This window comes from Hyla sarda, unplaced genomic scaffold (assembly GCF_029499605.1).
Source record: "Hyla sarda isolate aHylSar1 unplaced genomic scaffold, aHylSar1.hap1 scaffold_300, whole genome shotgun sequence".
NCBI lineage: Eukaryota > Metazoa > Chordata > Amphibia > Anura > Hylidae > Hyla > Hyla sarda.
The window spans coordinates 1-12,975 of NW_026609716.1; the positions used below are offsets into that span (position 1 = coordinate 1).

At 46.2% G+C, this 12,975-nt stretch overlaps 6 non-coding genes across 6 annotated transcripts; all 6 read right to left on the reverse strand.

The window, feature by feature from the left end:
* Positions 1 to 450: 450 nt before the first annotated feature.
* Positions 451 to 641, reverse strand: LOC130327587 (U2 spliceosomal RNA). Its single transcript, XR_008871940.1, has one exon. It is a non-coding gene; the product is annotated as a U2 spliceosomal RNA (small nuclear RNA).
* Positions 642 to 2,735: 2,094 nt separating this feature from the next.
* Positions 2,736 to 2,926, reverse strand: LOC130327599 (U2 spliceosomal RNA). Its single transcript, XR_008871951.1, has one exon. It is a non-coding gene; the product is annotated as a U2 spliceosomal RNA (small nuclear RNA).
* Positions 2,927 to 5,006: 2,080 nt separating this feature from the next.
* On the reverse strand, positions 5,007 to 5,197 carry LOC130327611 (U2 spliceosomal RNA). The gene has a single exon (XR_008871962.1). It is a non-coding gene; the product is annotated as a U2 spliceosomal RNA (small nuclear RNA).
* A 2,090-nt stretch (positions 5,198 to 7,287) lies between these two features.
* LOC130327623 (U2 spliceosomal RNA) lies at positions 7,288 to 7,478 on the reverse strand. The gene has a single exon (XR_008871973.1). It is a non-coding gene; the product is annotated as a U2 spliceosomal RNA (small nuclear RNA).
* Positions 7,479 to 9,570: 2,092 nt separating this feature from the next.
* Positions 9,571 to 9,761, reverse strand: LOC130327472 (U2 spliceosomal RNA). The gene has a single exon (XR_008871845.1). It is a non-coding gene; the product is annotated as a U2 spliceosomal RNA (small nuclear RNA).
* A 2,089-nt stretch (positions 9,762 to 11,850) lies between these two features.
* Positions 11,851 to 12,041, reverse strand: LOC130327484 (U2 spliceosomal RNA). Its single transcript, XR_008871856.1, has one exon. It is a non-coding gene; the product is annotated as a U2 spliceosomal RNA (small nuclear RNA).
* Between the last annotated feature and the right edge of the window lie 934 nt (positions 12,042 to 12,975).

The window sequence follows — 12,975 nt, forward strand, 5'->3', positions numbered from 1 at the left end:
TCATAGTTAGTACGGTCGAAAAAAGACATATGTCCATCAAGTTCAACCAGGGAATTAAGGGGTAGGGGTGTGGCGCGATATTGGGGAAGGGATGAGATTTTATATTTCTTCATAAGCATTAATCTTATTTTGTCAATTAGGAACATTCAGCACCCACCCGCTATCAAGGCAGCTGCCTATCATGTCATGCCCTACCTGCACAGGTGTGCTGGCTACTCAAATGATCCAATTAAGGAGGCCATTTAGTCAGCAGCAGCAGAAGTCCTGTGCCTGGACGCTCCAACAGCGGCCAGACACAAGCAGAAGCAGCAGAAGCAGCAGCAGCACCACCTTTTGTTTTTGGCTGCAGCAGCAGCAGCAGCAGCAGCAAGGCCCACAGGGCTGGCTAGCTGGCTAGCCAGCAAGCAGGTAGCAATGAAAGTAGGAATCTTTCTTTTTAACCCTGTAAGGGGGTGGTGCACTGTACCCGAAGATACTGCCATATCGGGTCAATGCATAGGGCGACGGAAGCAAGCTTCGAAATCGGCCCCCGTTCTCAAAAATCCATTTAATATATGGTCCCCAGATAGGGGACGTATCAGATATTAAACTGATAAGAACAGATACTACACTTGATCTTAGCCAAAAGGCCGAGAAGCGATAACCGTGAAAGGGGCGGGCCCAACAAGGTCCCCTTCATGGGCACTATCACTGCTTGCTGTCAGGGAGGCTGCCAGACAATTTCCATGCACACTCTGGGCTGGGGGGCAGTCAACCACCAGTACACACAGCAGAACCTAAACCCATACCATTATTGCTAAGCAGCAAGACAGGGGCCCATTGCACTCCCACGGGGCCTTTTTAAATGCAATCCATAACCCGGATTTGCCAGGAACCCTTCTTACTCCTCCTACTTGCATGTGACACTGGGCTTAGGATCTGCATAGGAAACACACACACAAGCACACACCTACCTTTGTTGCCTGCAGATGCCTCCTTGGCTGTCCCCAAACGGTATCAAACCAACACCCACGGGAAGCTGTAAGCATAGAGGACATGCCTGCACCCCATTGGACTTACCTGTGTGGGTTAAATCCGGGTTATTTGACAACCTATGGCGGTGATGGTTCTGCTCAGGCAGAGCAGTGCTGATGCTCCTCATAAAGCTGTCGCTGCTGTGAAGGTTCTAGGTGACATCACAATCCCTATGGTTACATACACAACAAAGCTGGGTTGTTGTTGTTTACACTCTGCAAGGCCTGTGGAAGTGAGTGACATCATAGCACTGTAGTTCTGAGGGTTCTAGATGGATGCAACAATCTCCTGTTGCTTCTATGAAGGCCATAATAGACGACATCACCAAACAGCTCCATAGTCACATACACAGCAAAGGAGAGATGTTGTTTACACCTAGTGATGTCAGTGGTATTGAGTGACATCACAGCACAGTGCTAAGGCTCCTGGGCCTGGACACAGCAGCGGCTGCAATATCTCAACGGAGAATACGTTTATATATATGTGTGTGTGTGCGCGTATATATATATATATATATATATATATATATATATATATATATATATATATTTCTCCGCCGAAATCACTTTTAAACCCATTTCCACCTTTTTTTCCCTTCTCTTCCTCTTACTTTTTTTTCACGTTTTTTTACGTTTTTCTCCTTTTCGCCTCTTTTCTGGGCGTATTATTCTTCTTTTTCTTCTTTTTTTTCGTCTAATGCATACCCCATCAGTGCAGCAATGCTTATTCAATACCGCCAGCAGATGGAGACACTGGGGGATAATTTTCTAAGGATTTATACTGATTTTTCCTGTCTGAATTTGTCGCACAGAAAGTTGCAGGCCAAATATGTGTGACATTTCTGCGACTTTAGCTTCTAGAGCATTTTTACAACATTATACATAGGTGCTGAATACATAAAAAGCGACTGTTCAGCGACAGACAAGTCGCATCGGCTGAAAGTAGGCCAGAATGTCAGTCCATGTTGGAGCAGGTTTAGATACAGTCTAAAGCATAGATCTCAAAGTCTGTGCACAGAATTTAGCAAGGGCCTCGCACCTTCTGATGCATCAGGTAGGTGCACTATAGCATAGCCTAACCCTCTGTACTTTGGTCTATATTGATGCGGGACATAGACAGCCAGCTGATGACCAATCCATTAGTGCAATGGATGGCTGGAAGCATTTGTCTTTGCCTTTGCAATACCACAGAAGCAATGCATGGTCAATGTACAGCAATGACACACCTGTGTGAACAGCCAGGAGACCCCCCCATGTTATGTTACATAGTTACATAGTTAGTACGGTCGAAAAAAGACATATGTCCATCAAGTTCAACCAGGGAATTAAGGGGTAGGGGTGTGGCGCGATATTGGGGAAGGGATGAGATTTTATATTTCTTCATAAGCATTAATCTTATTTTGTCAATTAGGAACATTCAGCACCCACCCGCTATCAAGGCAGCTGCCTATCATGTCATGCCCTACCTGCACAGGTGTGCTGGCTACTCAAATGATCCAATTAAGGAGGCCATTTAGTCAGCAGCAGCAGAAGTCCTGTGCCTGGACGCTCCAACAGCGGCCAGACACAAGCAGAAGCAGCAGAAGCAGCAGCAGCACCACCTTTTGTTTTTTGGCTGCAGCAGCAGCAGCAGCAGCAGCAAGGCCCACAGGGCTGGCTAGCTGGCTAGCCAGCAAGCAGGTAGCAATGAAAGTAGGAATCTTTCTTTTTAACCCTGTAAGGGGGTGGTGCACTGTACCCGAAGATACTGCCATATCGGGTCAATGCATAGGGCGACGGAAGCAAGCTTCGAAATCGGCCCCCGTTCTCAAAAATCCATTTAATATATGGTCCCCAGATAGGGGACGTATCAGATATTAAACTGATAAGAACAGATACTACACTTGATCTTAGCCAAAAGGCCGAGAAGCGATAACCGTGAAAGGGGCGGGCCCAACAAGGTCCCCTTCATGGGCACTATCACTGCTTGCTGTCAGGGAGGCTGCCAGACAATTTTCCATGCACACTCTGGGCTGGGGGGCAGTCAACCACCAGTACACACAGCAGAACCTAAACCCATACCATTATTGCTAAGCAGCAAGACAGGGGCCCATTGCACTCCCACGGGGCCTTTTTAAATGCAATCCATAACCCGGATTTGCCAGGAACCCTTCTTACTCCTCCTACTTGCATGTGACACTGGGCTTAGGATCTGCATAGGAAACACACACACAAGCACACACCTACCTTTGTTGCCTGCAGATGCCTCCTTGGCTGTCCCCAAACGGTATCAAACCAACACCCACGGGAAGCTGTAAGCATAGAGGACATGCCTGCACCCCATTGGACTTACCTGTGTGGGTTAAATCCGGGTTATTTGACAACCTATGGCGGTGATGGTTCTGCTCAGGCAGAGCAGTGCTGATGCTCCTCATAAAGCTGTCGCTGCTGTGAAGGTTCTAGGTGACATCACAATCCCTATGGTTACATACACAACAAAGCTGGGTTGTTGTTGTTTACACTCTGCAAGGCCTGTGGAAGTGAGTGACATCATAGCACTGTAGTTCTGAGGGTTCAAGATGGATGCAACAATCTCCTGTTGCTTCTATGAAGGCCGTAATAGACGACATCACCAAACAGCTCCATAGTCACATACACAGCAAAGGAGAGATGTTGTTTACAACCTAGTGATGTCAGTGGTATTGAGTGACATCACAGCACAGTGCTAAGGCTCCTGGGCCTGGACACAGCAGCGGCTGCAATATCTCAACGGAGAATACGTTTATATATATGTGTGTGTGTGCGCGTATATATATATATATATATATATATATATATATATTTCTCCGCCGAAATCACTTTTAAACCCATTTCCACCTTTTTTTCCCTTCTCTTCCTCTTACTTTTTTTTCACGTTTTTTTACGTTTTTCTCCTTTTCGCCTCTTTTCTGGGCGTATTATTCTTCTTTTTCTTCTTTTTTTTCGTCTAATGCATACCCCATCAGTGCAGCAATGCTTATTCAATACCGCCAGCAGATGGAGACACTGGGGGATAATTTTCTAAGGATTTATACTGATTTTTCCTGTCTGAATTTGTCGCACAGAAAGTTGCAGGCCAAATATGTGTGACATTTCTGCGACTTTAGCTTCTAGAGCATTTTTACAACATTATACATAGGTGCTGAATACATAAAAAGCGACTGTTCAGCGACAGACAAGTCGCATCGGCTGAAAGTAGGCCAGAATGTCAGTCCATGTTGGAGCAGGTTTAGATACAGTCTAAAGCATAGATCTCAAAGTCTGTGCACAGAATTTAGCAAGGGCCTCGCACCTTCTGATGCATCAGGTAGGTGCACTATAGCATAGCCTAACCCTCTGTACTTTGGTCTATATTGATGCGGGACATAGACAGCCAGCTGATGACCAATCCATTAGTGCAATGGATGGCTGGAAGCATTTGTCTTTGCCTTTGCAATACCACAGAAGCAATGCATGGTCAATGTACAGCAATGACACACCTGTGTGAACAGCCAGGAGACCCCCCCATGTTATGTTACATAGTTACATAGTTAGTACGGTCGAAAAAAGACATATGTCCATCAAGTTCAACCAGGGAATTAAGGGGTAGGGGTGTGGCGCGATATTGGGGAAGGGATGAGATTTTATATTTCTTCATAAGCATTAATCTTATTTTGTCAATTAGGAACATTCAGCACCCACCCGCTATCAAGGCAGCTGCCTATCATGTCATGCCCTACCTGCACAGGTGTGCTGGCTACTCAAATGATCCAATTAAGGAGGCCATTTAGTCAGCAGCAGCAGAAGTTCTGTGCCTGGACGCTCCAACAGCGGCCAGACACAAGCAGAAGCAGCAGAAGCAGCAGCAGCACCACCTTTTGTTTTTTGGCTGCAGCAGCAGCAGCAGCAGCAGCAAGGCCCACAGGGCTGGCTAGCTGGCTAGCCAGCAAGCAGGTAGCAATGAAAGTAGGAATCTTTCTTTTTAACCCTGTAAGGGGGTGGTGCACTGTACCCGAAGATACTGCCATATCGGGTCAATGCATAGGGCGACGGAAGCAAGCTTCGAAATCGGCCCCCGTTCTCAAAAATCCATTTAATATATGGTCCCCAGATAGGGGACGTATCAGATATTAAACTGATAAGAACAGATACTACACTTGATCTTAGCCAAAAGGCCGAGAAGCGATAACCGTGAAAGGGGCGGGCCCAACAAGGTCCCCTTCATGGGCACTATCACTGCTTGCTGTCAGGGAGGCTGCCAGACAATTTTCCATGCACACTCTGGGCTGGGGGGCAGTCAACCACCAGTACACACAGCAGAACCTAAACCCATACCATTATTGCTAAGCAGCAAGACAGGGGCCCATTGCACTCCCACGGGGCCTTTTTAAATGCAATCCATAACCCGGATTTGCCAGGAACCCTTCTTACTCCTCCTACTTGCATGTGACACTGGGCTTAGGATCTGCATAGGAAACACACACACAAGCACACACCTACCTTTGTTGCCTGCAGATGCCTCCTTGGCTGTCCCCAAACGGTATCAAACCAACACCCACGGGAAGCTGTAAGCATAGAGGACATGCCTGCACCCCATTGGACTTACCTGTGTGGGTTAAATCCGGGTTATTTGACAACCTATGGCGGTGATGGTTCTGCTCAGGCAGAGCAGTGCTGATGCTCCTCATAAAGCTGTCGCTGCTGTGAAGGTTCTAGGTGACATCACAATCCCTATGGTTACATACACAACAAAGCTGGGTTGTTGTTGTTTACACTCTGCAAGGCCTGTGGAAGTGAGTGACATCATAGCACTGTAGTTCTGAGGGTTCTAGATGGATGCAACAATCTCCTGTTGCTTCTATGAAGGCCATAATAGACGACATCACCAAACAGCTCCATAGTCACATACACAGCAAAGGAGAGATGTTGTTTACACCTAGTGATGTCAGTGGTATTGAGTGACATCACAGCACAGTGCTAAGGCTCCTGGGGCCTGGACACAGCAGCGGCTGCAATATCTCAACGGAGAATACGTTTATATATATGTGTGTGTGTGCGCGTATATATATATATATATATATATATATATATATATATATATATATTTCTCCGCCGAAATCACTTTTAAACCCATTTCCACCTTTTTTTCCCTTCTCTTCCTCTTACTTTTTTTTCACGTTTTTTTACGTTTTTCTCCTTTTCGCCTCTTTTCTGGGCGTATTATTCTTCTTTTTCTTCTTTTTTTTCGTCTAATGCATACCCCATCAGTGCAGCAATGCTTATTCAATACCGCCAGCAGATGGAGACACTGGGGGATAATTTTCTAAGGATTTATACTGATTTTTCCTGTCTGAATTTGTCGCACAGAAAGTTGCAGGCCAAATATGTGTGACATTTCTGCGACTTTAGCTTCTAGAGCATTTTTACAACATTATACATAGGTGCTGAATACATAAAAAGCGACTGTTCAGCGACAGACAAGTCGCATCGGCTGAAAGTAGGCCAGAATGTCAGTCCATGTTGGAGCAGGTTTAGATACAGTCTAAAGCATAGATCTCAAAGTCTGTGCACAGAATTTAGCAAGGGCCTCGCACCTTCTGATGCATCAGGTAGGTGCACTATAGCATAGCCTAACCCTCTGTACTTTGGTCTATATTGATGCGGGACATAGACAGCCAGCTGATGACCAATCCATTAGTGCAATGGATGGCTGGAAGCATTTGTCTTTGCCTTTGCAATACCACAGAAGCAATGCATGGTCAATGTACAGCAATGACACACCTGTGTGAACAGCCAGGAGACCCCCCCATGTTATGTTACATAGTTACATAGTTAGTACGGTCGAAAAAAGACATATGTCCATCAAGTTCAACCAGGGAATTAAGGGGTAGGGGTGTGGCGCGATATTGGGGAAGGGATGAGATTTTATATTTCTTCATAAGCATTAATCTTATTTTGTCAATTAGGAACATTCAGCACCCACCCGCTATCAAGGCAGCTGCCTATCATGTCATGCCCTACCTGCACAGGTGTGCTGGCTACTCAAATGATCCAATTAAGGAGGCCATTTAGTCAGCAGCAGCAGAAGTCCTGTGCCTGGACGCTCCAACAGCGGCCAGACACAAGCAGAAGCAGCAGAAGCAGCAGCAGCACCACCTTTTGTTTTTTGGCTGCAGCAGCAGCAGCAGCAGCAGCAAGGCCCACAGGGCTGGCTAGCTGGCTAGCCAGCAAGCAGGTAGCAATGAAAGTAGGAATCTTTCTTTTTAACCCTGTAAGGGGGTGGTGCACTGTACCCGAAGATACTGCCATATCGGGTCAATGCATAGGGCGACGGAAGCAAGCTTCGAAATCGGCCCCCGTTCTCAAAAATCCATTTAATATATGGTCCCCAGATAGGGGACGTATCAGATATTAAACTGATAAGAACAGATACTACACTTGATCTTAGCCAAAAGGCCGAGAAGCGATAACCGTGAAAGGGGCGGGCCCAACAAGGTCCCCTTCATGGGCACTATCACTGCTTGCTGTCAGGGAGGCTGCCAGACAATTTTCCATGCACACTCTGGGCTGGGGGGCAGTCAACCACCAGTACACACAGCAGAACCTAAACCCATACCATTATTGCTAAGCAGCAAGACAGGGGCCCATTGCACTCCCACGGGGCCTTTTTAAATGCAATCCATAACCCGGATTTGCCAGGAACCCTTCTTACTCCTCCTACTTGCATGTGACACTGGGCTTAGGATCTGCATAGGAAACACACACACAAGCACACACCTACCTTTGTTGCCTGCAGATGCCTCCTTGGCTGTCCCCAAACGGTATCAAACCAACACCCACGGGAAGCTGTAAGCATAGAGGACATGCCTGCACCCCATTGGACTTACCTGTGTGGGTTAAATCCGGGTTATTTGACAACCTATGGCGGTGATGGTTCTGCTCAGGCAGAGCAGTGCTGATGCTCCTCATAAAGCTGTCGCTGCTGTGAAGGTTCTAGGTGACATCACAAATCCCTATGGTTACATACACAACAAAGCTGGGTTGTTGTTGTTTACACTCTGCAAGGCCTGTGGAAGTGAGTGACATCATAGCACTGTAGTTCTGAGGGTTCTAGATGGATGCAACAATCTCCTGTTGCTTCTATGAAGGCCATAATAGACGACATCACCAAACAGCTCCATAGTCACATACACAGCAAAGGAGAGATGTTGTTTACACCTAGTGATGTCAGTGGTATTGAGTGACATCACAGCACAGTGCTAAGGCTCCTGGGCCTGGACACAGCAGCGGCTGCAATATCTCAACGGAGAATACGTTTATATATATGTGTGTGTGTGCGCGTATATATATATATATATATATATATATATATATATATATATATATATTTCTCCGCCGAAATCACTTTTAAACCCATTTCCACCTTTTTTTCCCTTCTCTTCCTCTTACTTTTTTTTCACGTTTTTTTACGTTTTTCTCCTTTTCGCCTCTTTTCTGGGCGTATTATTCTTCTTTTTCTTCTTTTTTTTCGTCTAATGCATACCCCATCAGTGCAGCAATGCTTATTCAATACCGCCAGCAGATGGAGACACTGGGGGATAATTTTCTAAGGATTTATACTGATTTTTCCTGTCTGAATTTGTCGCACAGAAAGTTGCAGGCCAAATATGTGTGACATTTCTGCGACTTTAGCTTCTAGAGCATTTTTACAACATTATACATAGGTGCTGAATACATAAAAAGCGACTGTTCAGCGACAGACAAGTCGCATCGGCTGAAAGTAGGCCAGAATGTCAGTCCATGTTGGAGCAGGTTTAGATACAGTCTAAAGCATAGATCTCAAAGTCTGTGCACAGAATTTAGCAAGGGCCTCGCACCTTCTGATGCATCAGGTAGGTGCACTATAGCATAGCCTAACCCTCTGTACTTTGGTCTATATTGATGCGGGACATAGACAGCCAGCTGATGACCAATCCATTAGTGCAATGGATGGCTGGAAGCATTTGTCTTTGCCTTTGCAATACCACAGAAGCAATGCATGGTCAATGTACAGCAATGACACACCTGTGTGAACAGCCAGGAGACCCCCCCATGTTATGTTACATAGTTACATAGTTAGTACGGTCGAAAAAAGACATATGTCCATCAAGTTCAACCAGGGAATTAAGGGGTAGGGGTGTGGCGCGATATTGGGGAAGGGATGAGATTTTATATTTCTTCATAAGCATTAATCTTATTTTGTCAATTAGGAACATTCAGCACCCACCCGCTATCAAGGCAGCTGCCTATCATGTCATGCCCTACCTGCACAGGTGTGCTGGCTACTCAAATGATCCAATTAAGGAGGCCATTTAGTCAGCAGCAGCAGAAGTCCTGTGCCTGGACGCTCCAACAGCGGCCAGACACAAGCAGAAGCAGCAGAAGCAGCAGCAGCACCACCTTTTGTTTTTTGGCTGCAGCAGCAGCAGCAGCAGCAGCAAGGCCCACAGGGCTGGCTAGCTGGCTAGCCAGCAAGCAGGTAGCAATGAAAGTAGGAATCTTTCTTTTTAACCCTGTAAGGGGGTGGTGCACTGTACCCGAAGATACTGCCATATCGGGTCAATGCATAGGGCGACGGAAGCAAGCTTCGAAATCGGCCCCCGTTCTCAAAAATCCATTTAATATATGGTCCCCAGATAGGGGACGTATCAGATATTAAACTGATAAGAACAGATACTACACTTGATCTTAGCCAAAAGGCCGAGAAGCGATAACCGTGAAAGGGGCGGGCCCAACAAGGTCCCCTTCATGGGCACTATCACTGCTTGCTGTCAGGGAGGCTGCCAGACAATTTTCCATGCACACTCTGGGCTGGGGGGCAGTCAACCACCAGTACACACAGCAGAACCTAAACCCATACCATTATTGCTAAGCAGCAAGACAGGGGCCCATTGCACTCCCACGGGGCCTTTTTAAATGCAATCCATAACCCGGATTTGCCAGGAACCCTTCTTACTCCTCCTACTTGCATGTGACACTGGGCTTAGGATCTGCATAGGAAACACACACACAAGCACACACCTACCTTTGTTGCCTGCAGATGCCTCCTTGGCTGTCCCCAAACGGTATCAAACCAACACCCACGGGAAGCTGTAAGCATAGAGGACATGCCTGCACCCCATTGGACTTACCTGTGTGGGTTAAATCCGGGTTATTTGACAACCTATGGCGGTGATGGTTCTGCTCAGGCAGAGCAGTGCTGATGCTCCTCATAAAGCTGTCGCTGCTGTGAAGGTTCTAGGTGACATCACAATCCCTATGGTTACATACACAACAAAGCTGGGTTGTTGTTGTTTACACTCTGCAAGGCCTGTGGAAGTGAGTGACATCATAGCACTGTAGTTCTGAGGGTTCTAGATGGATGCAACAATCTCCTGTTGCTTCTATGAAGGCCATAATAGACGACATCACCAAACAGCTCCATAGTCACATACACAGCAAAGGAGAGATGTTGTTTACACCTAGTGATGTCAGTGGTATTGAGTGACATCACAGCACAGTGCTAAGGCTCCTGGGCCTGGACACAGCAGCGGCTGCAATATCTCAACGGAGAATACGTTTATATATATGTGTGTGTGTGCGCGTATATATATATATATATATATATATATATATATATATATATATATTTCTCCGCCGAAATCACTTTTAAACCCATTTCCACCTTTTTTTCCCTTCTCTTCCTCTTACTTTTTTTTCACGTTTTTTTACGTTTTTCTCCTTTTCGCCTCTTTTCTGGGCGTATTATTCTTCTTTTTCTTCTTTTTTTTCGTCTAATGCATACCCCATCAGTGCAGCAATGCTTATTCAATACCGCCAGCAGATGGAGACACTGGGGGATAATTTTCTAAGGATTTATACTGATTTTTCCTGTCTGAATTTGTCGCACAGAAAGTTGCAGGCCAAATATGTGTGACATTTCTGCGACTTTAGCTTCTAGAGCATTTTTACAACATTATACATAGGTGCTGAATACATAAAAAGCGACTGTTCAGCGACAGACAAGTCGCATCGGCTGAAAGTAGGCCAGAATGTCAGTCCATGTTGGAGCAGGTTTAGATACAGTCTAAAGCATAGATCTCAAAGTCTGTGCACAGAATTTAGCAAGGGCCTCGCACCTTCTGATGCATCAGGTAGGTGCACTATAGCATAGCCTAACCCTCTGTACTTTGGTCTATATTGATGCGGGACATAGACAGCCAGCTGATGACCAATCCATTAGTGCAATGGATGGCTGGAAGCATTTGTCTTTGCCTTTGCAATACCACAGAAGCAATGCATGGTCAATGTACAGCAATGACACACCTGTGTGAACAGCCAGGAGACCCCCCCATGTTATGTTACATAGTTACATAGTTAGTACGGTCGAAAAAAGACATATGTCCATCAAGTTCAACCAGGGAATTAAGGGGTAGGGGTGTGGCGCGATATTGGGGAAGGGATGAGATTTTATATTTCTTCATAAGCATTAATCTTATTTTGTCAATTAGGAACATTCAGCACCCACCCGCTATCAAGGCAGCTGCCTATCATGTCATGCCCTACCTGCACAGGTGTGCTGGCTACTCAAATGATCCAATTAAGGAGGCCATTTAGTCAGCAGCAGCAGAAGTCCTGTGCCTGGACGCTCCAACAGCGGCCAGACACAAGCAGAAGCAGCAGAAGCAGCAGCAGCACCACCTTTTGTTTTTTGGCTGCAGCAGCAGCAGCAGCAGCAGCAAGGCCCACAGGGCTGGCTAGCTGGCTAGCCAGCAAGCAGGTAGCAATGAAAGTAGGAATCTTTCTTTTTAACCCTGTAAGGGGGTGGTGCACTGTACCCGAAGATACTGCCATATCGGGTCAATGCATAGGGCGACGGAAGCAAGCTTCGAAATCGGCCCCCGTTCTCAAAAATCCATTTAATATATGGTCCCCAGATAGGGGACGTATCAGATATTAAACTGATAAGAACAGATACTACACTTGATCTTAGCCAAAAGGCCGAGAAGCGATAACCGTGAAAGGGGCGGGCCCAACAAGGTCCCCTTCATGGGCACTATCACTGCTTGCTGTCAGGGAGGCTGCCAGACAATTTTCCATGCACACTCTGGGCTGGGGGGCAGTCAACCACCAGTACACACAGCAGAACCTAAACCCATACCATTATTGCTAAGCAGCAAGACAGGGGCCCATTGCACTCCCACGGGGCCTTTTTAAATGCAATCCATAACCCGGATTTGCCAGGAACCCTTCTTACTCCTCCTACTTGCATGTGACACTGGGCTTAGGATCTGCATAGGAAACACACACACAAGCACACACCTACCTTTGTTGCCTGCAGATGCCTCCTTGGCTGTCCCCAAACGGTATCAAACCAACACCCACGGGAAGCTGTAAGCATAGAGGACATGCCTGCACCCCATTGGACTTACCTGTGTGGGTTAAATCCGGGTTATTTGACAACCTATGGCGGTGATGGTTCTGCTCAGGCAGAGCAGTGCTGATGCTCCTCATAAAGCTGTCGCTGCTGTGAAGGTTCTAGGTGACATCACAATCCCTATGGTTACATACACAACAAAGCTGGGTTGTTGTTGTTTACACTCTGCAAGGCCTGTGGAAGTGAGTGACATCATAGCACTGTAGTTCTGAGGGTTCTAGATGGATGCAACAATCTCCTGTTGCTTCTATGAAGGCCATAATAGACGACATCACCAAACAGCTCCATAGTCACATACACAGCAAAGGAGAGATGTTGTTTACACCTAGTGATGTCAGTGGTATTGAGTGACATCACAGCACAGTGCTAAGGCTCCTGGGCCTGGACACAGCAGCGGCTGCAATATCTCAACGGAGAATACGTTTATATATATGTGTGTGTGTGCGCGTATATATATATATATATATATATATATATATATATATATTTCTCCGCCGAAATCACTTTTAA